The 25,319-nt window shown below is 47.2% G+C and overlaps 1 pseudogene; it reads right to left on the reverse strand.

The window, feature by feature from the left end:
• Positions 1–13,670: 13,670 nt before the first annotated feature.
• LOC135051455 (5S ribosomal RNA) lies at positions 13,671–13,789 on the reverse strand (annotated as a pseudogene).
• Between the last annotated feature and the right edge of the window lie 11,530 nt (positions 13,790–25,319).

The raw sequence follows: 25,319 nt of genomic DNA on the forward strand, positions 1-25,319 counted from the left end.
AGTTACTTGGCGCAGTCGCAGTGCGAACATTGCGCATGCGTACTAAGCGGATTTTCATTGCGATGCGATGAAAAATACCGAGCGAACAACTCGGAATGAGGGCCAATGAGTGTTATTCAGAGATGAACGCAGATCGCTGCATAGCCAGACCTGCGTTCATCTGTGTACATGCTGATGAGATGTGGAGGCATTGTTTCTAAGGTTGACCCCTGGCTGCGCTGTCAGTTGGTCAGCAGCCATTTTTTTTAGGAGAGGCTGCGTGTAACATCATACAGCTGCCCCAAAAATGGTCCCAGCCTGTCCCCGTTTCGAGGTGCCACCCCCGCAACACCATAACCCCGCCCCCACAGCGCCCATACCTGTCAGTCACATTGCGGCCGCTTCCTTCAGGAATGCGATGCAATGTGTAATGTTGCGCACACGCACAACGGCCGGTGCGCAGACCACCTGGATGCGGCCACAGCAAGCGACCGCGCGGCTGCGTCCAGGTCTGAGTCAGGCCCAATGTTAGCTATATTTCATTATGTTCAGGCAGATTATATATTGTATGTGTATACTGCTTTAACTATAGAAAGTTTAGAAACATACTGTATTCAATAAATTTTTAATGGTTGATTCAAGATCTATCATACAATTTAAATACAAGTAACAGTCAATTAATCATTACTTGCAAAAGTATAACATATCACTTTATAATAATTTTTTTAATAAATATAAGGTGGAGATTAATAATAAGATTTTACTTACCGGTAAATCATAGAAACATAGAAACATAGAATTTGACGGCAGATAAGAACCACTTGGCCCATCTAGTCTGCCCCTTTTTTATTTTATCCTTTAGGCAATCTCAACCCTTTTTTAACCTTAATTCTTTGTAAGGATATTCATATGCCTGTCCCAAGCATGTTTAAACTGCCCTACAGTCTTAGCCTCTACCACCTCTGATGGGAGGCTATTCAGAGGTGGTAGAGGCTAAGACTGTAGGGCAATTTAAACATGCTTGGGACAGGCATATGAAATCTATTTCTCGTAGTCCGTAGAGGATGCTGGGGACTCCGTAAGGACCATGGGGAGAGACGGGCTCCGCAGGAGACATGGGCACTTTAAGAAAGAATTTAGTTCCTGGTGTGCACTGGCTCCTCCCTCTCTGACCCTCCTCCAGACCTCAGTTAGAGAACTGTGCCCAGAGGAGATGGACAGTACGAGGAAAGGATTTTTGTTAATCCAAGGGCAAGATTCATACCAGCCACACCAATCACACCGTATAACTTGAGATAACAATCCAGTAAACAGTATGACAATAACATAGCATCAGTTCACGCCCGATGCAACAATAACGTAACCCTTATTGAAGCAATAACTATATACAAGTATTGCAGAAGAAGTCCGCACTTGGGACGGGCGCCCAGCATCCTCTACGGACTACGAGAAATAGATTTACTGGTAAGTAAAATCTTATTTTCTCTATCGTCCTAGAGGATGCTGGGGACTCCGTAAGGACCATGGGGATTATACCAAAGCTCCCAAACGGGCGGGAGAGTGCGGATGACTCTGCAGCACCGATTGAGCAAACATGAGGTCCTCCTCAGCCAGGGTATCAAACTTATAGAATTTTGCAAAGGTGTTTGTACCCGACCAAGTAGCAGCTCGACACAGCTGTAGTGACGAGACCCCTCGGGCAGCCGCCCAAGAAGAGCCCACTTTCCTAGTGGAATGGGCCTTGACCGATTTTGGTAACGGCAAACCAGCCATAGAATGCGCTTGCTGAATCGTGTTACAGATCCAGCGAGCCAGAGTCTGCTTTGAAGCAGGGCCGCCAAGCTTGTTGGCTGCATACAGAACAAACAGTGCTTCTGTTTTTCGGACTCTAGCCGTCCTGGCTACATAAATCTTCAAAGCCCTGACCACATCAAGGGACTCGGAATCCTCTAAGTCCCGTGTAGCCACAGGCACCACGATAGGTTGGTTCATATGAAAGGATGAAACCACTTTTGGCAGGAACTGAGGACGTGTCCACAATTCCGCTCTATCCATATGGAAAATCAGATAGGGGCTTTTATGTGATAAAGCCGCTAATTCCGACACTCGCCTAGCCGAAGCTAGGGCTAATAACATGACCACCTTCCAAGTGAGATATTTCAACTCCACCGTTTTCAGTGGTTCAAACCAGTGTGACTTTAGGAAGTCCAAGACCACATTAAGGTCCCAAGGCGCCACCGGAGGCACAAATGGAGGCTGAATATGCAGTACTTCCATAACAAAAGTCTGAACTTCTGGGAGAGAAGCCAATTCTTTTTTAAAGAAAATGGATAGGGCCGAAATCTGGACCTTAATGGAGCCTAATTTAAGGCCCAAATCCACTCCAGTTTGTAGGAAGTGAAGGAAACGGCCCAGATGGAATTCTTCCGTAGGAGCATCCCTGGCCTCACACCAAGACACATATCTTCGCCATATACGGTGATAATGTTTTGCTGTTACTTCCTTCCTAGCCTTTATCAGCGTAGGGATAACCTCAACCAGAATACCTTTTTCCGCTAGGATCCGGCGTTCAACCGCCATGCCGTCAAACGCAGCCGCGGTAAGTCTTGGAACAGACAGGGTCCCTGTTGCAACAGGTCCTGCCTTAGAGGAAGAGGCCACGGATCTTCCGTGAGCATTTCCTGCAGATCTGGATACCAGGTTCGTCGTGGCCAATCTGGAACAACGAGGATTGTTCTCACTCCTTTTCTTCTTACTATTCTCAACACCTTGGGTATGAGAGGAAGAGGAGGAAATACATAGACGGACCGGAACACCCACGGTGTCATGAGGGCGTCTACCGCTACTGCCTGAGGGTCTCTGAACCTGGCACAATACCTCTGTAGCTTTTTGTTGAGGCGGGACGCCATCATGTCTATCTGTGGCAGTTCCCACCGACTCACAATCTGTGCGAAGACTTCTGGATGAAGTCCCCACTCTCCCGGGTGTAGGTCGTGTCTGCTGAGGAAGTCTGCTTCCCAGTTGTCCACTCCCGGAATGAACACTGCTGACAGTGCGCTTATATGATTCTCCGCCCAGCGAAGAATCCTAGTAGCTTCCGCCATTGCCGCTCTGCTCCTTGTGCCACCTTGGCGGTTTACATGAGCCACTGCGGTGATGTTGTCTGACTGGATCAGAACTGGTTGGTCGCGAAGTAAGGCTTGACGTAGGGCGTTGTATATGGCCCTTAGTTCCAGGATGTTGATGTGCAGACAAGTCTCTTGACTTGACCAAAGACCCTGGAAATTTCTTTCCTGTGTGACTGCTCCCCAACCTCGGAGGCTTGCGTCCGTGGTCACCAGGATCCAATCCTGAATGCCGAATCTGCGGCCCTCGAGAAGGTGAGCACTCTGCAGCCACCACCGGAGCGACACCCTGGCCCTGGGGGACAGGGTGATCAACCGATGCATCTGTAGATGTGATCCGGACCACTTGTCCAACAGATCCCATTGGAAAGTCCTCGCATGGAACCTGCCAAAGGGAATGGTCTCGTATGAGGCCACCATCTTTCCCAGGACTCGAGTGCAATGATGCACGGACACCTGTCTTGATTTCAAAAGGTTCCTGACCAGAGTCATAAGTTCCTGGGCTTTTTCTATCAGAAGATAAACCCTTTTCTGGGTCGTGTCCAGAATCATGCCCAAGAAAGGCAGACGAGTCGTAGGAACCAACTGCGACTTTGGGATATTGAGAATCCAGCCGTGTTGTTGTAACACTTTCAGTGAAAGAGATACGCTGTTCAGCAACTGCTCTCTTGATCTCGCTTTTATGAGGAGATCGTCCAAGTACGGGATAATTGTGACACCCTGCTTGCGCAGGAGCACCATCATTTCCGCCATTACCTTGGTGAAAATCCTCGGAGCCGTTGAGAGACCAAACGGCAACATCTGAAATTGGTAATGACAGTCCTGTACCGCAAATCTTAGGTACGCCTGATGAGGTGGATAAATGGGGACATGAAGGTACGCATGCTTTATGTCCAGTGACACCATAAAATCCCCCCCTTCCAGGCTGGCGATGACCGTTCTTAGCGATTCCATCTTGAACTTGAACCTCTTCAAGTATAGGTTCAGAGATTTTAAATTCAATATGGGTCTGACTGAACCGTCCGGTTTCGGAACCACAAACATGGTCGAATAATAACCCCTTCCCTGTTGAAGGAGGGGATCCTCGACCACCACCTGCTGAAGATACAATTTTTGTATTGCATTTAACACTATCTCCCTCTCTAGGGGGGAAGACGGTAGGGCCGATTTGAAAAACCGGCGAGGAGGCACCTCTTCGAATTCCAGCTTGTAACCCTGAGACACAATTTCAATCACCCAGGGATCCACCTGGGAGTGAACCCACATGTGGCTGAAATTCCGAAGACGCTCCCCCACTGGCCCCGACTCCGCCAGTGGAGCCCCAGCGTCATGCGGTGGATTTTGCAGAGGCCGGGGAGGACTTCTGTTCCTGGGAACTAGCTGTATTGTGCAGCTTCTTTCCTCTGCCCCTCCCTCTGGCAAGAAAGGACGTACCTCGGACTTTCTTGTTTCTTTGTGAACGAAAGGACTGCATTTGATAATGCGGTGCTCTCTTAGGCTGTGAGGGAACATAAGGCAAAAAATTTGACTTTCCAGCCGTAGCTGTGGAGACCAGGTCCGAGAGACCTTCACCGAACAATTCCTCACCCCTGTAAGGTAAAACCTCCATATGTCGTTTAGAGTCGACATCACCTGTCCATTGCCGAGTCCACAGGACCCTTCTGGCAGAAATCGACATAGCGTTTATTCTAGAACCCAGCAGACTAATGTCTCTCTGAGCATCTCTCATATAAAGGACAGCGTCTTTAATATGCCCCAGGGTCAATAAAACAGTATCCCTATCTAGGGTATCAAACTCCTCTGATAAGGTATCCGTCCATGCCGCTACTGCACTACACACCCAGGCCGACGCGATTGCCGGTCTGAGCAAGGTACCTGAATGTGTATAAATGGACTTCAGGGTACCCTCCTGTTTGCGATCAGCAGCATCCTTGAGGGTAGCCGTATCCTGGGACGGCAGGGCTACCTTTTTGGATAAGCATGTTAAAGCTTTGTCCACCCTAGGGGAGGATTCCCATCGTAACCTGTCCGTTGGCGGGAAAGGATATGCCATAAGAATCCGTTTGGAAATCTGCAGTTTCTCTGACGTCCTAAGTGGATGCTGGGGACTCCGTCAGGACCATGGGGATTAGCGGCTCCGCAGGAGACAGGGCACAAAACTAAAGCTTTAGGATCAGGTGGTGTGTACTGGCTCCTCCCCCTATGACCCTCCTCCAAGCCTCAGTTAGGTTTTTGTGCCCGTCCGAGCAGGGTGCAATCTAGGTGGCTCTCTTAAGGAGCTGCTTAGAAAAAGTTTTTAGGTTTCTTATTTTCAGTGAGTCCTGCTGGCAACAGGCTCACTGCATCGAGGGACTTAGGGGAGAGAAGTTCAACTCACCTGCGTGCAGGATGGATTGGCTTCTTAGGCTACTGGACACCATTAGCTCCAGAGGGAGTCGGAACACAGGTCTCACCCTGGGGTTCGTCCCGGAGCCGCGCCGCCGACCCCCCTTGCAGATGCTGAAGATTGAAGGTCCAGAAACCGGCGGCAGAAGGCTTTTCAGTCTTCATGAAGGTAGCGCACAGCACTGCAGCTGTGCGCCATTGTTGTCACACACTTCACACCAACGGTCACGGAGGGTGCAGGGCGTTGCTGGGGGCGCCCTGGGCAGCAATGTATAATTCCTTATTCTGGCTAAAAATACATCACATATAGCCCCTGGAGGCTATATGGATGTATTTAACCCCTGCCAGGTCTCAGAAAAACGGGAGAAGAAGCCCGCCGAAAAGGGGGCGGGGCCTATTCTCCTCAGCACACAGCGCCATTTTCCCTCACAGAAAGGCTGGTGGGAAGGCTCCCAGGCTCTCCCCTGCACTGCACTACAGAAACAGGGTTAAAACAGAGAGGGGGGGGGCACTTATTTGGCGATATGTATATATATATTAAAATGCTATAAGGGAAAAACACTTATATAAAGGTTGTCCCTGTATAATATAGCGTTTTTGGTGTGTGCTGGCAAACTCTCCCTCTGTCTCCCCAAAGGGCTAGTGGGGTCCTGTCCTCTATCAGAGCATTCCCTGTGTGTGTGCTGTGTGTCGGTACTTGTGTGTCGACATGTATGAGGACGATGTTGGTGAGGAGGCGGAGCAATTGCCGGTAATGGTGATGTCACTCTCTAGGGAGTCGACACCGGAATGGATGGCTTATTTAAGGAATTACGTGATAATGTCAACACGCTGCAAGGTCGGTTGACGACATGAGACGGCCGGCAAACCAATTAGTACCTGTCCAGGCGTCTAAAACACCGTCAGGGGCGTTAAAACGTCCTTTTACCTCAGTCGGTCGACACAGACACAGACACGGACACTGACTCCAGTGTCGACGGTGAAGAAACAAACGTATTTTCCTTTAGGGCCACACGTTACTTGTTAAGGGCAATGAAGGAGATGTTACATATTTCTGATACTACAAGTACCACAAAAAAGGGTATTATGTGGAGTGTGAAAAAACTACATGTGGTTTTTCCTGAATCAGATAAATTAAATGAAGTGTGTGATGATGCGTGGGTTTCCCCCGATAGAAAATTATTGGCGGTATACCCTTTTTCCCGCCAGAAGTTATGGCGCGTTGGGAAACACACCTTAGGGTGGATAAGGCGCTCACACGCTTATAAAAACAAGTGGCGTTACCGTCTCCAGATACGGACGCCCTCAAGGAGCCAACTGATAGGAGGTTGGAAAATATCCTAAAAAGTATATACACACATACTGGTGTTATACTGCGACCAGCGATCGCCTCAGCCTGGATGGGCAGCGCTGGGGTGGCTTGGTCGGATTCCCTGACTGGAAATATTGATACCCTTGACAGGGACAGTATTTTATTGACTATAGAGCATTTAAAAGATGCATTTCTATATATGCGAAACTCTGGCATCAAGAGTAAGTGCGATGTCCATATCTGCCAGACGATGTTTATGGACACGACAGTGGTCAGGTGATGCAGATTCCAAACGGCACATGGAAGTATTGCCGTATAAAGGGGAGGAGTTATTTGGGGTCGGTCCATCGGACCTGGTGGCCACGGCAACAGCTAGAAAATCCACCTTTTTTACCCCAAGTCACATCTCAGCAGAAAAAGACATAGTCTTTTCAGCCTCAGTCCTTTCGTCCCCATAATATCTGCCCAGGGATAGAGGTAAGGGAAGAAGACTGCAGCAGGCAGCCCATTCCCAGGAACAGAAGCCTTCCACCGCTTCTGCCAAGTCCTCAGCATGACGCTGGGGCCGTACAAACAGGTGCGGTGGGGGGTCGTCTCAAGAGTTTCAGCACGCAGTGGGCTCACTCGCAAGTGGACCCCTGGATCCTACAAGTAGTATCCCAGGGGTACAGATTGGAAATTCGAGACGTCTCCCCCTAGCAGGTTCCTGAAGTTTGCTTTACCAACGTCTACCTCCGACAGGGAGGCAGTATTGGAAACAATTCACAAGCTGTATTCCCAGCAGGTGATAATCAAAGTACCCCTCCTACAACAAGTAAAGGGGTATTATTCCACACTATATTGTGGTACTGAAGCCAGACGGCTCGGTGAGACCTGTTCTAAATGGAGTCACTCAGAGCAGTGATAGCGAACCAGGAAGAAGGGGACTATATGGTGTCCCTGGACATCAAGGATGCTTACCTCCATGTCCAAATTTGCCCTTCTCACAAAGGGTACCTCAGGTTCGTGGTACAAAACTGTCACTATCAGTTTCAGACGCTGCCGTTTGGATTGTCCACGGCACCCCGGGTCTTTACCAAGGTAATGGCCGAAATGATGATTCTTCTTCAAAGAAAAGGCGTCTTAATTATCCCTTACTTGGACGATCTCCTGATAAGGGCAAGGTCCAGAGAACAGTTGGAGGTCTGAGTAGCACTATCTCAAGTAGTTCTACGACAGCACGGGTGGATTCTAAATATTCCAAAATCGCAGCTGTCTCCGACGACACGTCTGCTGTCCCTAGGGATGATTCTGGACACAGTCCAGAAAAAGGTGTTTCTCCCGGAGGAAAAAGCCAGGGAGTTATCCGAGCTAGTCAGGAACCTCCAAAAACCAGGAAAAGTGTCAGTGCATCATTGCACAAGGGTCCTGGGAAAAATGGTGGCTTCTTACGAAGCGATTCCATTCGGCAGATTTCACGCAAGAACTTTTCAGTGGGATCCGCTGGACAAATGGTCCGGATCGCATCTTCAGATGCATCAGCGGATAACCCTGTCTCCAAGGACAAGGGTGTCTCTTCTGTGGTGGCTGCAGAGTGCTCATCTACTAAAGTGCCACAGTTATGCATTCAGGACTGGGTCCTGGTGACCACGGATTCCAGCTTGAAAGGCTGGGGAGCAGTCACACAGGGAAAAAATTTCCAGGGAGTGTGATCAAGTCTGGGGACTTCTCTCCGCATAAATATACTGGCGCTAAGAGCAATTTACAATGCTCTAAGCTTAGCAAGACCTCTGCTTCAAGGTCAGTCGGTATTGATCCAGTGGGACAACATCACGGCAGTCGCCCACGTAAACAGACAGGGCGGCACAAGAAGCAGGAGGACAATGGCAGAAACTGCAAGGATTCTTCGCTGGGCGGAAAATCATGTGATAGCACTGTCAGCAGTTTTCATTCCGGGAGTGGACAACTGGGAAGCAGACTTCCTCAGCACGACCTCCACCCGGGAGAGTGGGGACTTCATCGAGAAGTTTTTTCCACATGATTGTGCACCGTTGGGAAAGACCAAAGGTGGACATGATGGCGTCCCGCCTGAACAAAAAACTGGACAGGTATTGCGCCAGGTCAGGAGACCCTCAGGAAATAGCTGTGGACGTTCTGGTAACACCATGGGTGTACCAGTCGGTGTATGTGTTCCCTCCTCTGCTTCTCATGCCAAAGGTACTAAGAAATTATAAGACGTAGAGGAGTAAGAACTATACTCGTGGCTCCGGATGGGCCAAGAAGGACTTGGTACCCGGAACTTCATGAGATGCTCACAGAGGACTCAGGGCCTCTGCCGATAAGAAGTGACTTGCTTCAGCAAGTACCATGTCTGTTCCAAGACTTACCGCGGGTGCGTTTGACGGCATGGCGGTTTAACGCCGGATCCTAAGGAAAAAAAGGCATTCCGGAAGAGGTCATTCCTACCCTGGTCAAAGCCAGGAAGGAGGTGACCGCACAACATTATCACCACATGTGGCGAAAATATGTTGCGTGGTGTGAGGCCAGGAAGGCCCCACGAAGAAATTTCAACTCGGTCGATTCCTGCATTTCCTGCAAACAGGAGTGTCTATGGGCCTCAAATTGGGGTCCATTAAGGTTCAAATTTCGGCCCTGTCGATTTTCTTCCAGAAAGAATTGGCTTCAGTTCCTGAAGTCCAGAAATTTGACAAGGGAGTACTGCATATACAACCCCCTTTTGTGCCTCCAGTGGCACTGTGGGATCTCAACGTAGTCCTGAGATTCCTCAAATCACGTTGGTTTAAACCGCTCAAATCTGTGGATTTGAAATATCTCACATGGAAAGTGACCATGATGTTGGCCCTGGCCTTGGCCAGGCGAGTGTCAGAATTGGCGGCTTTGTCTCACAAAAGCCCATATCTGATTGTCCTTTCGGACAGGGCAGAGCTGCGGACTCGTCCCCAGTTTCTCCCTAAGGTGGTGTCAGCGTTTCATCTGAACCAGCTTATTGTGGTACCTGCGGCTACTAGAGACTTGGAGGACTCCAAGTTGCTAGATGTTGTCAGGGCCCTGAAAATATAGATTTCCAGGACGGCTGGAGTCAGGAAAACTGACTTGCTGTTATCCTGTATGCACCCAAAAAACTGGGTGCTCTTGCTTCTAAGCAGACGATTGCTAGTTGAATGTGTAGTACATCTCAGCTTGCACATTCTGTGGCAGGACTGCCACAGCCAAAATATATAAATGCCCATTCCACAAGGAAGGGGGCTCATCTTGGGCGACTGCCCGAGGGGTCTCGGCTTTACAACTTTGCCGAGCTGCTACTTGGTCAGGGGCACACCCTGGCTGAGGAGGACCTGGAGTTCTCTCACTCGGTGCTGCAGAGTCATCCGCACTCTCCCGCCCGTTTGGGAGCTTTGGTATAATCCCCATGGTCCTGACGGAGTCCCCAGCATCCACTTAGGACGTCAGAGAAAATAAGATTTTACTTACCGATAAATCTATTTCTCGTAGTCCGTAGTGGATGCTGGGCGCCCATCCCAAGTGCGGATTGTCTGCAATACTTGTACATAGTTATTGTTACAAAAAAATCGGGTTGTTATTGTTGTGAGCCGTCTGTTCAGAGGCTCCTACGTTTGTCATACTGTTAACTGGGTTTAGATCACAAGTTATACGGTGTGATTGGTGTGGCTGGTATGAGTCTTACCCGGGATTCAATATCCTTCCTTATTGTGTACGCTCGTCCGGGCACAGTATCCTAACTGAGGCTTGGAGGAGGGTCATAGGGGGAGGAGCCAGTACACACCACCTGATCCTAAAGCTTTAGTTTTGTGCCCTGTCTCCTGCGGAGCCGCTAATCCCCATGGTCCTGACGGAGTCCCCAGCATCCACTACGGACTACGAGAAATAGATTTATCGGTAAGTAAAATCTTATTTTTTTATCTGGAGATTCCCAAGCTTTTTCACATAACTCATTCAGTGCGTGTGAGGGGGGAAAAGTTACCTCAGGTTTCTTTCCCTTATACATATAAACCCTTGTGTCAGGGACAGGGGTTTCCTCTGTGATGTGCAAAACTTCCTTAATTGCTATAATCATATATCGGAGTGATTTAGCCAACTTTGGCTGTAACTTTGCATCATCGTAATCGACACTGGAGTCAGAATCCATGTCGGTATCTGTGTCAACAATTTGGGATAGTAGGCGCTTATGAGACCCCGACGGTCCCTGCGACATAGGATCAGGCAAGGGTTGAGACCCTGCCTGTCCCAATGCATCAGCCTTGTCTAATCTTTTATGCAAGGAATTTACATTATCATTTAAAACCTTCCACATATCCATCCAATCAGGTGTCGGCGCCGTCGGCGGAGACACCACATTCATTTGCTCCTGCTCCTCTCCCACATAGCCTTCCACATCAGACATGTCGACACAAGCGTACGAACACACCACACACACAGGGAATGTCCTTTCTGAAGACAGTTCCCCCACCAGGCCCTTTGGAGAGACAGAGAGAGAGTATGCCAGCACACACCCCAGCGCTATATAACCCAGGAATAACACAGTAACTTAATGTTAACCCAGTAGCTGCTGTTTATATACTTTTTTGCGCCTAATTATGTGGCCCCCACTCTCTTTTCAACCCTCTTCTACCGTGTATCAGCAGGGGAGAGCCTGGGGAGCTTCCTCTCAGCGTGCTGTGGAGAAAAAATGGCGCTGGTGAGTGCTGAGGGAGAAGCCCCGCCCCCTCGGCGGCGGGCTTCTGTCCCGCTTAAATTTTATTTCTTTGGCGGGGGCACCTACGTATATACAGTGCCCAGCTGTATATATGTGTTCATCTGCCAGAATGAGGTCCCAAAAGCTGCCCAGGGCGCCCCCCCTGCGCCCTGCACCCTAACAGTGACCGGAGTATGTGTAGGTGTGTGGAGCAATGGCGCACAGCTGCAGTGCTGTGCGTTACCTCCAGTGAAGATCAAAAAGTCTTCTGCCGCCTGTGAAGTCTTCTTGCTTCTCATACTCACCCGGCTTCAGTCTTCCGGCTCTGCGAGGGGGACGGCGGCGCGGCTCTGGGACGGACGGCGAGGGTGAGATCCTGCGTACCGATCCCTCTGGAGCTAATGGTGTCCAGTAGCCTAAGAAGCAGGACCTAGCTTCAGAGAGTAGGGCTGCTTCTCTCCCCTCAGTCCCACGATGCATGGAGTCTGTTGCCAGCAGAGCTCCCTGAAAATAAAAAACCTAACAAAAAAAACTTTCTATCAGCAAACTCAGGAGAGCTCACTGAAAAGCACCCAGCTCCTCTGGGCACAGAATCAAACTGAGGTCTGGAGGAGGGGCAGAGAGGGAGGAGCCAGTGCACACCAGGAACTAAATTCTTTCTTAAAGTGCCCATGTCTCCTGCGGAGCCCGTCTCTCCCCATGGTCCTTACGGAGTCCCCAGCATCCTCTAGGACGTTAGAGAAAAGGGGGAGATTACTAAAGTGCGGTTTTATCAAACTGCATAGTTTTTACTTTTTCTAAGGCAACGACAACCCCTCTCTCTACAGTGGTGATAACTTCTCCAGGTGTGTACCTCACAACAGTTTCTCACTCTCTGAGTACTTTGGGGGTCATTCAGACCCGAATGCAGCCGCGTGTCTATACGCAGGATCTGCATTCTGGTGGTCTGCGCATGTGCACTGGCTGCTGTGTGTGTGCGCAACCTTACACATTGCGGCTGCATCCTTCTTGGCAGTGTGATTGACAGCGGAGGGCGTTCAGGGAGGGCGTGATGTGCCGAACGGGGACATACACAGCCGACCCAATTAAAATATGGCAGCGGGTGGCTTGACAGCACAGGGTCAACCTTAATTCAATGCGTCTGCAATCTGTTTGCGGACGCATCAGGAGGCGGCCCATCACACATGCTGGTTGGCCTTGCCCTGTGCTGGGCGGCTCCCAGCATGTGAGGAGATGGATGCAGATCTAGCTGCATATGCAGTGATCTGCGTCCATCGCTGAATAAAGACCCTTATTTGCTCACTGGGCTTTATTGTGATTTGGAAGTAAAGCAAAACAAGCACGTAAAGGTGGGTACACACTAGACGATATATCGTATAATCAGGCCGATAGTTTTCGGCTCATACGATATATCGTTCACATCACCAAATGTGTACGCATTGACAGTGACTTCCTCCATTGAACCTGCTGTAGGTCTTACAGGCAACATGCATCTCCCGGAAAAGGTTTTTTGCAAGAAAGCAAAAGAAGACTTTTTTTTGTCTCCTTGGGGCACGCTTTAAATCTATTGATATAAGTATAATGAAGATATAGTAGGAATATAGATTACACACTATGTAAAACTTAACTTTTAATAGTTTTGAACAGACGATTTTTGTAGATTTTCATAAATTTTCAATAAAGAGAGTAGATAAAAAAATATTAAATCAGAATTAAGTATGTTACTCACTCTTAATCAGTTGGGTGGCGGGTTGTCTTTATGCACACCCACTGTGTTTTGAGTGAGTGTCAATATGTGACGTTGATCAGAGCGAAAATTTCTATTTTCCAGTTCTCTCAATCAACTTATGAAATTTATACATATATTCATAATAGAGGAACCGAAAAAACGGCTTTATAACTCCAAATTTCTATAGGGTAACTATTAAGTTGGTATTTAACATGGTGTGGTATCCGAAAAGGCAGTGAAGGTTTATTGCATTAAGTTCTGCTCTACTTTTGTTCAGAAGAAAGTATGGAAAGAGAATTACAGAACCAGTCACTTCTGCTTTTGCCCATCTGTGAGCATCGAATGGGCAATGAGAGAGTGTTGTGTAACCGCAATATTCTGGTTGTGAAAGAAGTACAGTACACTTCTGCTTTCCTGGGCGCACCAAATGAGTTGTGATATCCCTTATTACTACAGTACCTGGTATTCCCAGAGGGTCTCCCCTACTGGTACTGACCAGGCCCAACGCTGCTTGGCTTCCAAAATCAGATGGGATCGGACATGTCCAGCGTGGTAGGACTGTAGATGGTAAAAGGAAAGGTATGTTTATATACCAGGGTGCCCAATTGGGAGAGTGTTTAAATAGTAGGAAAATTGAGAGAGTTCAGGGTCAGTCTATGGAATCATAATGTTGAGACAAATTGAATATTAGACTTAATGAACCAGGATTGGAAAAATAGGTAAGTGTAGCCCTTCTGCTGTCCACTGGGAAGCCTCTGTTACTATAATAGCATTGCAGAGGACAATCCTATATTTGTGGATGAGAGAGTGCTTGAAAAAGAAGAGGAAAAGTTAAGAGATGAAACATAAATACATGGAAAATTGTATCTCTCAATCTACCAAATCTGTATGTTTAGATAGCCCAAAATGATGGAGTCTGACTGGTAAATCCACAAATCAATCCCCACATTAGAGGAGAGGAAAAAAAAGGGATAGAGGTATCATAGGGTAAATAGTATTGAAAACAGGTCTTCTTATATATGCCCATTCCTCAATGTAAATACATCTATATGGTAGTCTTCTTAAATCACATCAGAGAAAAAGTGAGCGGATTCGGTTTTACTCGGTTTTACTCGGTTCTCAAAACCGAATCTTATTGGCTATCCAAAACACGTGACATCAGTGAGCCCATAAGATTCGGTTTTGAGAACCGAGTAAAACCGAGTAAAACTGAATCCGCTCATCACTAAGAAAAACACAAATCCAAATGAAGAATGAAACATAACACCAGATCTGTATAACTGATTGGATTAGCTCAAGGCAATGAAAACAGATTGGAAATCCTGCAAGCAGATGCCCACACCAAATACATAGGGGACATGAAAACATCAGTGGTGAATCCTGTGAATTCTACATCTACATGCAAGTACTTGTTTTTCGATGTGATTGAGTTCTTATGTTGGTTTCTTCCTACACCACAAAAAGAGCTATAAAAAAGTGGAATAACTTAGAATAGATTGTGTTGGTTTCTTCCTATATCACAATAAAGGAGCAGAAAAAAAACATGCATCTCCTGCCGTCACTGCCAGGCACCATTGTCCAGGTGTTGCCCCCCGCCAGGTCGCATTGCTGAAGACATTGCATCACTTGCGAGTCGTCTAGTGTTTACTCACCTTAAATTTGTATCTGGAACAAACCATGTTGCAACTCAAAGGGAGAAAATACATTTATATTTTTTCTGTGCAGGGTAAATACTGACTGCTTTTGCATATAGCCCACAAATGTTAGACAGCTTTATTTTTACCCTGCAATTTAGATTTAAGTTAGTACACACCCCATCCAAATCTAATTTCTCTGCATATCTGCCCCACCTGCAGTGCAACATGGTTTCGCCTAGGTGTTGTTTTATCATTTTATGCTTTATTTCCAAATCAGATTCAGGCCCATTGTCAGCCTTACAGGCTTCGGTTGTGCTGTTTTGCTTTCCCCATTGGCTCATCTCAATCAGGCTGCCACACTGTCCGCAGTGCAGTGCATCTATGCTGATTATATAGTTCTGATCAGTAGGTAACAATCTTTTTATGTGAAGTTGGAGTTGACATTTAGCTAATGGTGTGCACGCCATATTATCACATTTTAATTGGTCAAATATTTATAGGAGCCTACAGCAAATTGGGACTATTACGGTGATGGATTGAGAGAAAGCAATCTCTTTGGATTACGGTGAAATTGGGTTGCCCCAAAATGCTTGTGGAGTCATCAGATTTTGTGATATATTTGAGCCATTTGTGGCCCCGTCTCCCACCAGCAGGAGTAGCAGCAGTAGCAGCGCTGTACCCTACACCCACAGGAATTAACACAGCCGGGCACCGGTAAGCAGCGGTAAACGGCAGGGCCGAGTAGCTGCGTCATCATTCCGGAGCCTGGTTCTCCATTGCCATAGTGACTGGGGGGGGGAGTCACAGCCACCAAAGTGACTATAAAAGGGGATAGGGGCAGAGCCTCAGGAGGAGTCGGAGGGAGGGGGGTCCCCCCCGTCCCCCCCTCTCTCTCTCTCTCTCTCTCTTTCAGGGGAGTGGCTGAGCTCAGAGCCAACAATAGGGATCAGCTGAATGCCTGTCAGAACTACGCTTCTTAGCCCATGGAGGACTGATGACCTGATGCAGGATCCCCGTCAGTAAAAATCCAACGGAGGAATAGACTGCATGTCTAATATAGATTGGCTGTCCCTGAGCTCTATGACTCTGATCTTGCCCTCAGAGCTGAGTATATAAACAGTGAGGAGGATAGTTACCGCCTGCATTGTGTATTATATTGTTGCACCATATATATATATATATATATATATACATATATATATATATATATATATACATATATATATATATATATATATATATATATACATACATCTGCAGAGCTATTTACCATACTGTGTGAGGAAGGCAGGTTGTTCTATTGATGAGGTTATGCTCAGAGTGACTTCATTGGGTAGCAGTGGGTAGTGTCCTTTCCTGTCACTAAATACCTAGAGGAGAAGCTCGTTACAACAGATCGGGAGAGCAGGGGTGTATCTAGGGGTCTGAGCACCCCTGGCAAAGTAAGGGACTGGCGCCCCCCCCATCCCCATTTGATATAGGGAAAGTGTGTGTAACTATGACTGTGTGGGGGTGTGTGTATTATATATATATATCTATATATATATCTATCAGGTTGTAGCCGGCACTCGGTAATAAGATAGACAAAGTTGCCAAGGTACCCTCCACGGTCGCTGAATGCAGCTGAATATGCAGGGAAAGGGTATCGGCGGCACTCACAGTACTTCCGCGTTGCTAAACTATAAGCAGGCGTCAAACACCATTCCTTGTGGTCAACGTTTCGGTTTTATTCATTAAAAACTTTTGTAAGGACGATCATGAAGAATCTCTTAGCTTACATATATAGAAAATCACCCTGTGTCACAGTATCCGTCAACCACGCTAAATGCCGGGGAAGAGTGACGTCACACACCTGCGACACGAGACTCACTGCGCTGTTACCAACCCGAACGTTGCCTAGTTACAAAAATAAACAAGTGCCTTCACCAACATAATAATGTTAACAGTCTGATTATAGTACAGTACTCTACATGATAAACTTATAAACGGCACTAAGGCTTAGAGTATCTGAAAGTGAGTAGTAGATCATGAATCTCTGCAGTGAAGCCAGCAATAAATATGAAGGAAAACTAATGTCATAAACTATATAATATAGCTAAATATGTACCCATCAACAAATGTATTTAAGATCAAAAATGGCAAAGCCTGATGATAATGACTATAAACATATATATTATATATATATATATATATAGACTGATTAATGTATAACAACATTGAAGCAGCTGTAGCTCCAGCACGTAGTGTGTGCAACATTAAAGAACAAATTGATATACCATAATCTCCAAACCTAATTAATATATACATAAATGTATCCAAGAGGTATCACATTCCATCAGAAAAGCCTGTCAAATCCCAGCAACCGGAATCCCGAATGTAAGTATGCCGGGGAGGGTTAGGTTTAGGCTGTGGGGGGGAGGTCAGTTTTACGCACTAGAGGGAGGGTTAGGGGGAGGGTTTTGATTAGGGTTACTTAAGTGCGGTGCCTCTGTTGGGGTTCCGAGCAGTTGGGATGCCTGTGTCAGTATTTTTACTGCCGACATCCTTACTGCTGATCTCCCATACCCAACCCGTCCCTGACAGAGGGTCACTGGGGACTGCACGGCACATATCACAGGCACAGCATAACACAAGAGTGGGGTTGTGTCATCCTTACAGCACCCAGGAGTCCCCAGCATCTAGAGGAGCACCCCACCACCACACACCCATAACCCAGAGTAGCACTGTCCACCACAGACCCAGCACCCCTACACCACACACATCCAGAATATAAAGTGACCATATTATCCATTTTACCTGGGACGCTTATGGATTACACAGGTTCTGTGGCTGATTAAAACCAGCTGAAATGTAGGCTTGAAGTCAGCCAGCCACAGAACCTGTGCAATCCATAAGCGACCCAGGTAAAATGTGGTAAAAGCAGCAAGGGCTGCTGGGAGCTGTAGTTTATGCAGCGTTTCTTTATTGAAATGCGGTGCAGCGCCGGACTCCAGCGCCTTACAGTGGTTCCAGCCCCTGCCTTCCGTGGTTGATGCCGGGGCAGGTGAGGAACTGGCAGGTCGAAGGGGGTACGAAGTGTATCTACCTCCTGGCCGCGAGTGGCACCATCGGGTGGCGCCCCTCCTTGGCTGGCGCCCCTGGCGAGTGCCATCCTGGCAATAGGTAGATACGCCTCTGAGGGAGAGTTCTCCTCAGGGAGCTCAAACTGCAGATCTATTCCCACCACACCAGCCAGGAAAACTACAGGAGCTATATCTAGTCCATGGAGTCGCCACTTTGCGGTTGCCTCTACATAAAGGAAAGTCAGAGTATCAGAAGGGGAGGAGTCTGGTGAGAGGTCCCTGTCAGGTACACGAGGCTGAAGTTAGCTTCTTATTCGGCCAGCTTCTTATTCACTTCTTATTCAAGCTCTAGCTTCTTATTCACTTCTTATTCGAACTCCAGCTTCTTATTCAGATCATTCAGTTTTGCAAGGGTTAATGAGTCTTGGGTCACAAATTTGACACCTGAAATCAACAGAGTAGGGTCCCTTGCATATGACCCACCTGTATTTTGCCTGGCCCAACGCTGTTTTGGGCATGAAATACACTGGCAAAGTGGGCACATACACCATATTTTACCATTTTGAATAAGTAGCTGTAGTTTTGCAAGGGTTAACCAGTCTTGGGCCACAAATTTGACACCTGAAATCAACAAAGCGTGGTCACTTACATATGACAAACTTGTATTTTGCTTGGCCCAACGCTGTTTTGGGCATAAAATACACTGGCAAAGTGGGCACAAACACCATTTTATAAATTGCCATTTTGAATAAGTAGCTGCAGTTTTGCAAGGGTTAACTAGTCTTGGGCCACAAATTTGACACCTGAAATCAACAAAGCGTGGTCACTTACATATGACCCACTTGTATTTTGCTTGGCCCAACGCTGTTTTGGGCATGAAATACACTGGCAAAGTGGGCACACACATCATTTTATAAATTGCCATTTTGAATAAGTAGCTGTAGTTTTGCAGGGGTTAACTGGTCTTGGGCCACAAATTTGACACCTGAAATCAACAAAGCGTGGTCACTTACATATGACCCACTTGTATTTTGCTTGGCCCAACGCTGTTTTGGGCATGAAATACACTGGCAAAGTGGGCACAAACACCATAATTTACCATTTTAAATAAGTAGCTGTAGTTTTGCAAGGGTTAACCAGTCTTGGGCCACAAATTTGACACCTGAAATCAACAGAGGGTGGTCAGTTACATATGACCCAGTTGTATTTTGCTTGGCCCAACGCTGTTTTGGGCATGAAATACACTGGCAAAGTGGGCACAAACACCATTTTATAAATTGCCATTTTGAATAAGTAGCTGTAGTTTTGCAAGGGTTAACTAGTCTTGGGCCACAAATTTGACACCTGAAATCAACAAAGCGTGGTCACTAACATATGACCCACTTGTATTTTGCCTGGCCCAAAGCTGTTTTGGGCATGAAATACACTGGCAAAGTGAGCACATACACCATATTTTACCATTTTGAATAAGTAGCTGTAGTTTTGCAAGGGTTAACCAGTCTTGGGTCACAAATTTGACACCTGAAATCAACAAAGCGTGGTCACTTACATATCACCCACTTGTATTTTGCTTGGCCCAATGCTGTTTTGGGCATGAAATACACAGGCAAAGTGGGCACAAACACCATTTTATAAATTGCCATTTTGAATAAGTAGCTGTAGTTTTGCAAGGGTTAACTAGTCTTGGGCCACAAATTTGACACCTGAAATCAACAGAGGGTGGTCACTTACATATCACCCACTTGTATTTTGTTTGACCCAACGCTGTTTGGGGCATGACATAAACTGGCAAAGTGTGCACACACACCATATTTTACCATTTTGAATAAGTAGCTGTAGTTTTGTAAGAGTTAACCAGTCTTGGGACACAATTGTGAGACCTGCAATCAACAGAATGTGGTCACTTACATATCACCCACTTGTATTCTGCCTGGGCCAACATTGATTTGTGAATGAAATACGCTGGGAAAGTGGGCACAACCACCATAGTATTTACCATTTTGAATATGTAGCTGTAGTTTTGCAAGGGTTAACTAGTCTTGGGCGACATATTTGATACCAGAAATCATGGGTTAGATTACCTCCTTATCGCACAGGGGAGTCATAGAGAGCCTATGTTGAGTTAAAGTTGTCTGAAGTCAGCTCCTATCCTAGCTTGAAGGAAGCTATACTCCGCAGGATTGGGGTGACGGGTCCCAGCAAAGCCCAAGAATATTATGAGTTGCAGCTGAACCCATCTGAGCCTCCAGTGGTCAAACTGGCATATTTGGCCAAACTGAGTAAAACCTGGTTACAGACAGATAAAAACTCTTCTCAGTGGGTAGTGGAAGTGATGGCTCTAGACCAGGCTATACGGGTATTAGATCGTGGTGTAAAACACTCGACCTTTGCAGGCTGACCCCCAGACAATTGAGGAGCTAGCAGTGGTGATTGAGAGGTACCTGACCCTGGGAAATTTTAATAAAGCCAAGCAAGGGTTACAGCCAGTACCTAAGCCCAGTACCCAGATCCCCATTGTTAAACCAAACAGCCCGTCTCCAGTCATATGTTTTGAGTGCAGAGAGCCCAGTCATGCACAGCGGTACTTCCTAAAGCAGGGTGAGCTAGTGGATTGCAGCTCAGGGAAAGCAGCACAACCTGTATTCAGTATGGTGCCTGGAATTATTTCCCCAGCTGAAACTACCCTGTTTCATCTGATGGTACAGATTGAAGGCTGGGATATCTGGGCCTTGGTTGATACTGGCAATGAATTGTCTATCATCTCTGCTAACCTGGTTCTTCCCAGGTCTGGTCAGGTTGTGCTTCTGGTAAAGATGCTATGTATACTTGGTGACATAGAAGAATGCCCATGAGTGCACCTGCCGGTGGTAATTAAAGTAAGACCAGTAAAAATGGTAGTCACAGTAGCTTCCAAACCTTCTTATCCACTAATCCTGGGACAGGACTTCCCAGTGTTGCAGGAGTTTGTTACCTGGCATGACATTGGCAGACAGACAGAGGTTAAGCTGTCGCAGGGGCTAAGATCTACTGGAAGCCAAGGTTGTATGACTGTAAAGCCCTCTCTTGCCAGTGAGATTGAGACACATTGGTCCCCCATTTGCGAAAGTGTGTCTTTGCAGGACTTTAGGCGAGATCAACATAACGATGGCAACTTGTCCAATACTTTTTAAAATGTGGTAGTGGTAAATGGTAAGGGTAAACTCTGCTTTACCACCTGAAGGTGTACCTTACTTTATGTGAAAAACAATTTGTTTTACTTTGTAACTTATTTGCAAGGTAAAAGGGTAGACCAGTTGCTGATTCCCCAAAAACACGAGCAGCTGGTATTGAGGGCGGCTCACATGCATTTATGGGGTGGCCATTTAGGGGAGAGGAAAACTCTCCAGTGTATCCAGCTATGGTTCTCCTGGCCAGGTATTCATGCTGCAGAAAAAAAATATTGTCAGGAATGCCCAGTGTACCAAAAGAATGCAGCCCAGACAGAATTTAGGGCGACCTTAGTTTTCCTGACTATAATTTCCATGCCTATTGAGCCAATTTTTATAGATCTGATAGGGCCAGTAGAAAAATCGGATCATGGGCATCAGTATATATTGGTGACGGTGGACTACTCCACCGGGTACCCGGAGGCCATACCACTATGTAACATGAAATCTAGCACTATTGTCCAGGAGTTCTTGATGCTGTATACCCGTCTAGGAATACCAATAGAGGTCCTGACCGACTAAGGTACCCCTTTTGTGTCTAAATTAATTAAATACCTGTGTCGCCTGTTAAAGGTGGATAGAATTACCATTTCGGTTTACCACCCGCAGACAGACGGCTTGGTTGAATGCTTTAACAGAACCCTTATGCAGATGATGAAAAGGGCAGTGTCACAGGAGAAGCGAGATTAGGACCTACTCTTACCCATACTTGTCTACCTGACCCTCTCCATGAGGGAGAAAATGCTCTGTTCCTGGACTTTCCTGGTAATGCATGATTGCCATCACCTGTGGTGAAACACCTTTCTTATCAATTAACTAGCTCACCACAAGTGATGGCAATCATACATTACCAGGAAAGTCCAGGAACAGAGCATTTTCTCCCTCATGGAGAGGGTCAGGTAGGCAAGTATGCTCTTACCTTAGCTAATGTTGGCAGTTTGAGAGGTACCCCAAGCCTCTTTTATTATTATTATTATTATTATTATCCTTTATTTATATAGAGACTTTATATAGAGACTGTATGGGGTTTAGACCCTTCAAACTCCTTTATGGTAGACAACGCAGAGGGATACTAGATCTATTAAAAGATGGGTGGGAGCAGCAATTGTCCCAAGGGGATGCGGTCAAGATCCCGCCGGACGGAATCCCAGCGGTCGAAATACCGACGCCGGAACCCTGACCGGCACAATACCGACATATTCTGCCTCCGTGGGTGTCCATGACACCCATAGAGGGAGAATATAAAAGTGTGCCGAGCGTAGCAAGGCAACGTGCTTGCAGCGTGGCGAGCGAAGCGAGCCCGCAAGGGGCTGCGTTCTGCTCGCCACCCCTGTCGGGATTGTGTGGTTGAAATTCCGGCGTCGGTATTTCAACCGCCGGGATCCCATCCAGCGGGATTTAGTACTGATCCCGTCCCAAGAGCCTAACATCGTTCAGTTTGTGTCCCAATTGTATGGCTGTCTAAGGCAAATTGCGCCACTTCTGACCAAGCATATGGTAAGAGCTCAACAGGATCAAAAACGCAGTCATGGCGTTACTGCTGTCAACCGGACTCTCAATAGGGGCAACAAGGTACTGATACTTGTGTCTAGGTACGGCAGGAAGGTAGAAGGAAAGAGGTAAAAGTCTACCATGTGAATTTGTTGAAGCCTTGGAAAGTGCCAGTCATCCCTCTTTAGTGGCCATGAAAACCCCAGAATGTCAGGTGCCTACTGAGGTAACTTTGAGTCCTAGCCAGAAACAAGAAGTGGTAAACTTAGTAGCACAGTACCAGGTTGTGTTCTCTGCCCTCCTGGGGAAAACTCAAATCATACAGCATGACAATGTTACTCCACCCGGGAGGGGGGGGGGGGGGGGAGTGGTGGTGATAAAACAAAGGCCATGTTGTATATCTGAGGCCCAACAGGCAGCAGTAAAACGGGAACTGGAAGTGATGTGGCGCTTGGGGGTCATAGAGTAGTCAAACAGTGAATGGAATAATACCATTTTTTTTTAGAGCCCAAGCCTTTTGGGGCTTTGAGATTCTGTAATGACTTCAGAAAGTTAAATAAAGTTCCTCGGTTTAATTCCTATCCTATGCCCCGGGTTGATGAACTAGTACAAAACTCAGCAATAAGCCAGTGTGATAGCCCACTAGTATTAGGTATGCAAGATCTGCAGTCACTGTGTATAGTACATCACCCTTACCTTGCCCCGGCTGGTCATGGGTTCAGGCACAGTTACCAGAGGGTCCCCTGAAGAATCAGGTCCTTAACTACAAGTACATTGTGGGTGTGGACTACAGGTGTCGGTGCAGCGCATAAAGAATTGGGCGCCAGCCCATCTCAGATAAACAGCATAAAGTTTATTTAAACATCAAACAGGGAGATTGCAGGGATAACTTGTGAACACTCCTCCAGCACAAAGCATAAGTTACAGTGGATCACACATCAGGGCACCTCCTCCAGCGCATCACTTAGTCGCAGCGGCATATACATGGCAAACAGCATTACGTACCAGGGCATTCTGTGACCAGTAGTGCTACACATCAGGTGACCGTCTCTCTCTTACTTAGCGAGGATTCTTTTCCTTGGGGGCGCTTACTCACGCTGCGTGGCTTTCCGACCACTTCACCCAGATACCTCTCGAGATACTTTTCCATGGGGGCGCTTACGCACGCCGCGTGGCTTCCGACCACTTCACCCAGATACCTCTTGAGACTCACACCATTAGCACACTTTTCTCCTGGCATCACCCAGATACCTCTCGAGATACTTTTCCATGGGAGCGCTTACTCACGCCGCGTGGCTTCCGACCACTTCACCCAGATACCTCTTGAGACTCACACCATTAGCACACTTTTCTCCTGGCATCACCCTTTTGCTGGATTCTGCATACTGCTGCTCTCACACTGCGATGTCTCCCTCTGTCATCAAGTGCTTTGCTGTGGCTGGCATCACTCCCCACCTAAACATGTGGGGAGCCCTCACTGGGGCTACCTCTTTCTGGCTAAATCCACCTCACTGTCTGCTCACTCTCCTCACTGACTGTCCCCTCCCTAGGCTGCTGCAGGACAACCTTTTTATAACCCTGCATTCCCAGGTACACATTCTATCTGGGATTTCCCGCTCTGTGTTTCCCGCTCTCAGTTTCCCGCTCTGAGTCTGCAAATGAGTGAGTCATGCCCTTTGCATTTTGCAGACTAATCTGTATAGCTATGAGCTGTGCTGTTAACTCCTTCTGTGCTGCAAGCCGTAGGCTGCTGGCACAGTGCTATGCAACTCCAGCAAACATTTTACTTTTATTAAAGTCATGCTGGCACCTGTAGTGCCACAGTTGAGTTGGGCTGCAGTTTCAGGGTATCACATGCACCCCTGCTGAAATCTTGCGTGTCCTCACGCAACAGCAGTTTTCAACATAACATATAATGACAGTACATGTGACAAAAAAAACAACAATCACATATTCAGGAAAACATGGCATGTCAAACATCACATTACATACAAATCACATATTCTGTTGCGGTTTTCAAACGAGTTACAGTCCAGAGTCACATGTGATAGTAAAATGTTCCAGACATCTTGTGGCAATTGCGCCAAACACAGAGAACCTGCCCTCGCCTGCCCTTGTCTCCCCCCACGTCTGGGTCAAAAGAGACAGGTGGCTCTCGTGGGCCCCTCCCATTAAACAAGTTTCTCCAACTTTAGGAAAATAGATATACAGTAGGGGACTACATTCCCCTTGCGATCCTTGGCTCTTTCGGACACTCAGAAATGGCCAAACACAGTGCCCCCAAGGGTGTTGCTCCGACCGGGTGCACTGCATAGTCCCGATGTCCTGTTACATGAGTTCCACCTCCACAAATATTGCCCTTAGAGCCCCACGTTGGTAACCATGGTTGCTCGTATCCTGTTTGCGGACGCCAAATGTGATAGCCCACTAGTATTAGGTATGCAAGATCTGCAGTCACTGTGTATAGTACATCACCCTTACCTTGCCCCGGCTGGTCATGGGTTCAGGCACAGTTACCAGAGGGTCCCCTGAAGAATCAGGTCTTTAACTACAAGTACATTGTGGGTGTGGACTACAGGTGTCGGTGCAGCGCGTAAAGAATTGGGCGCCAGCCCATCTCAGATAAACAGCATAAAGTTTATTTAAACATCAAACAGGGAGATTGCAGGGATAACTTGTGAACACTCCTCCAGCACAAAG

The sequence above is a fragment of the Pseudophryne corroboree genome, chromosome 2 (genome assembly GCF_028390025.1).
Source record: "Pseudophryne corroboree isolate aPseCor3 chromosome 2, aPseCor3.hap2, whole genome shotgun sequence".
NCBI lineage: Eukaryota > Metazoa > Chordata > Amphibia > Anura > Myobatrachidae > Pseudophryne > Pseudophryne corroboree.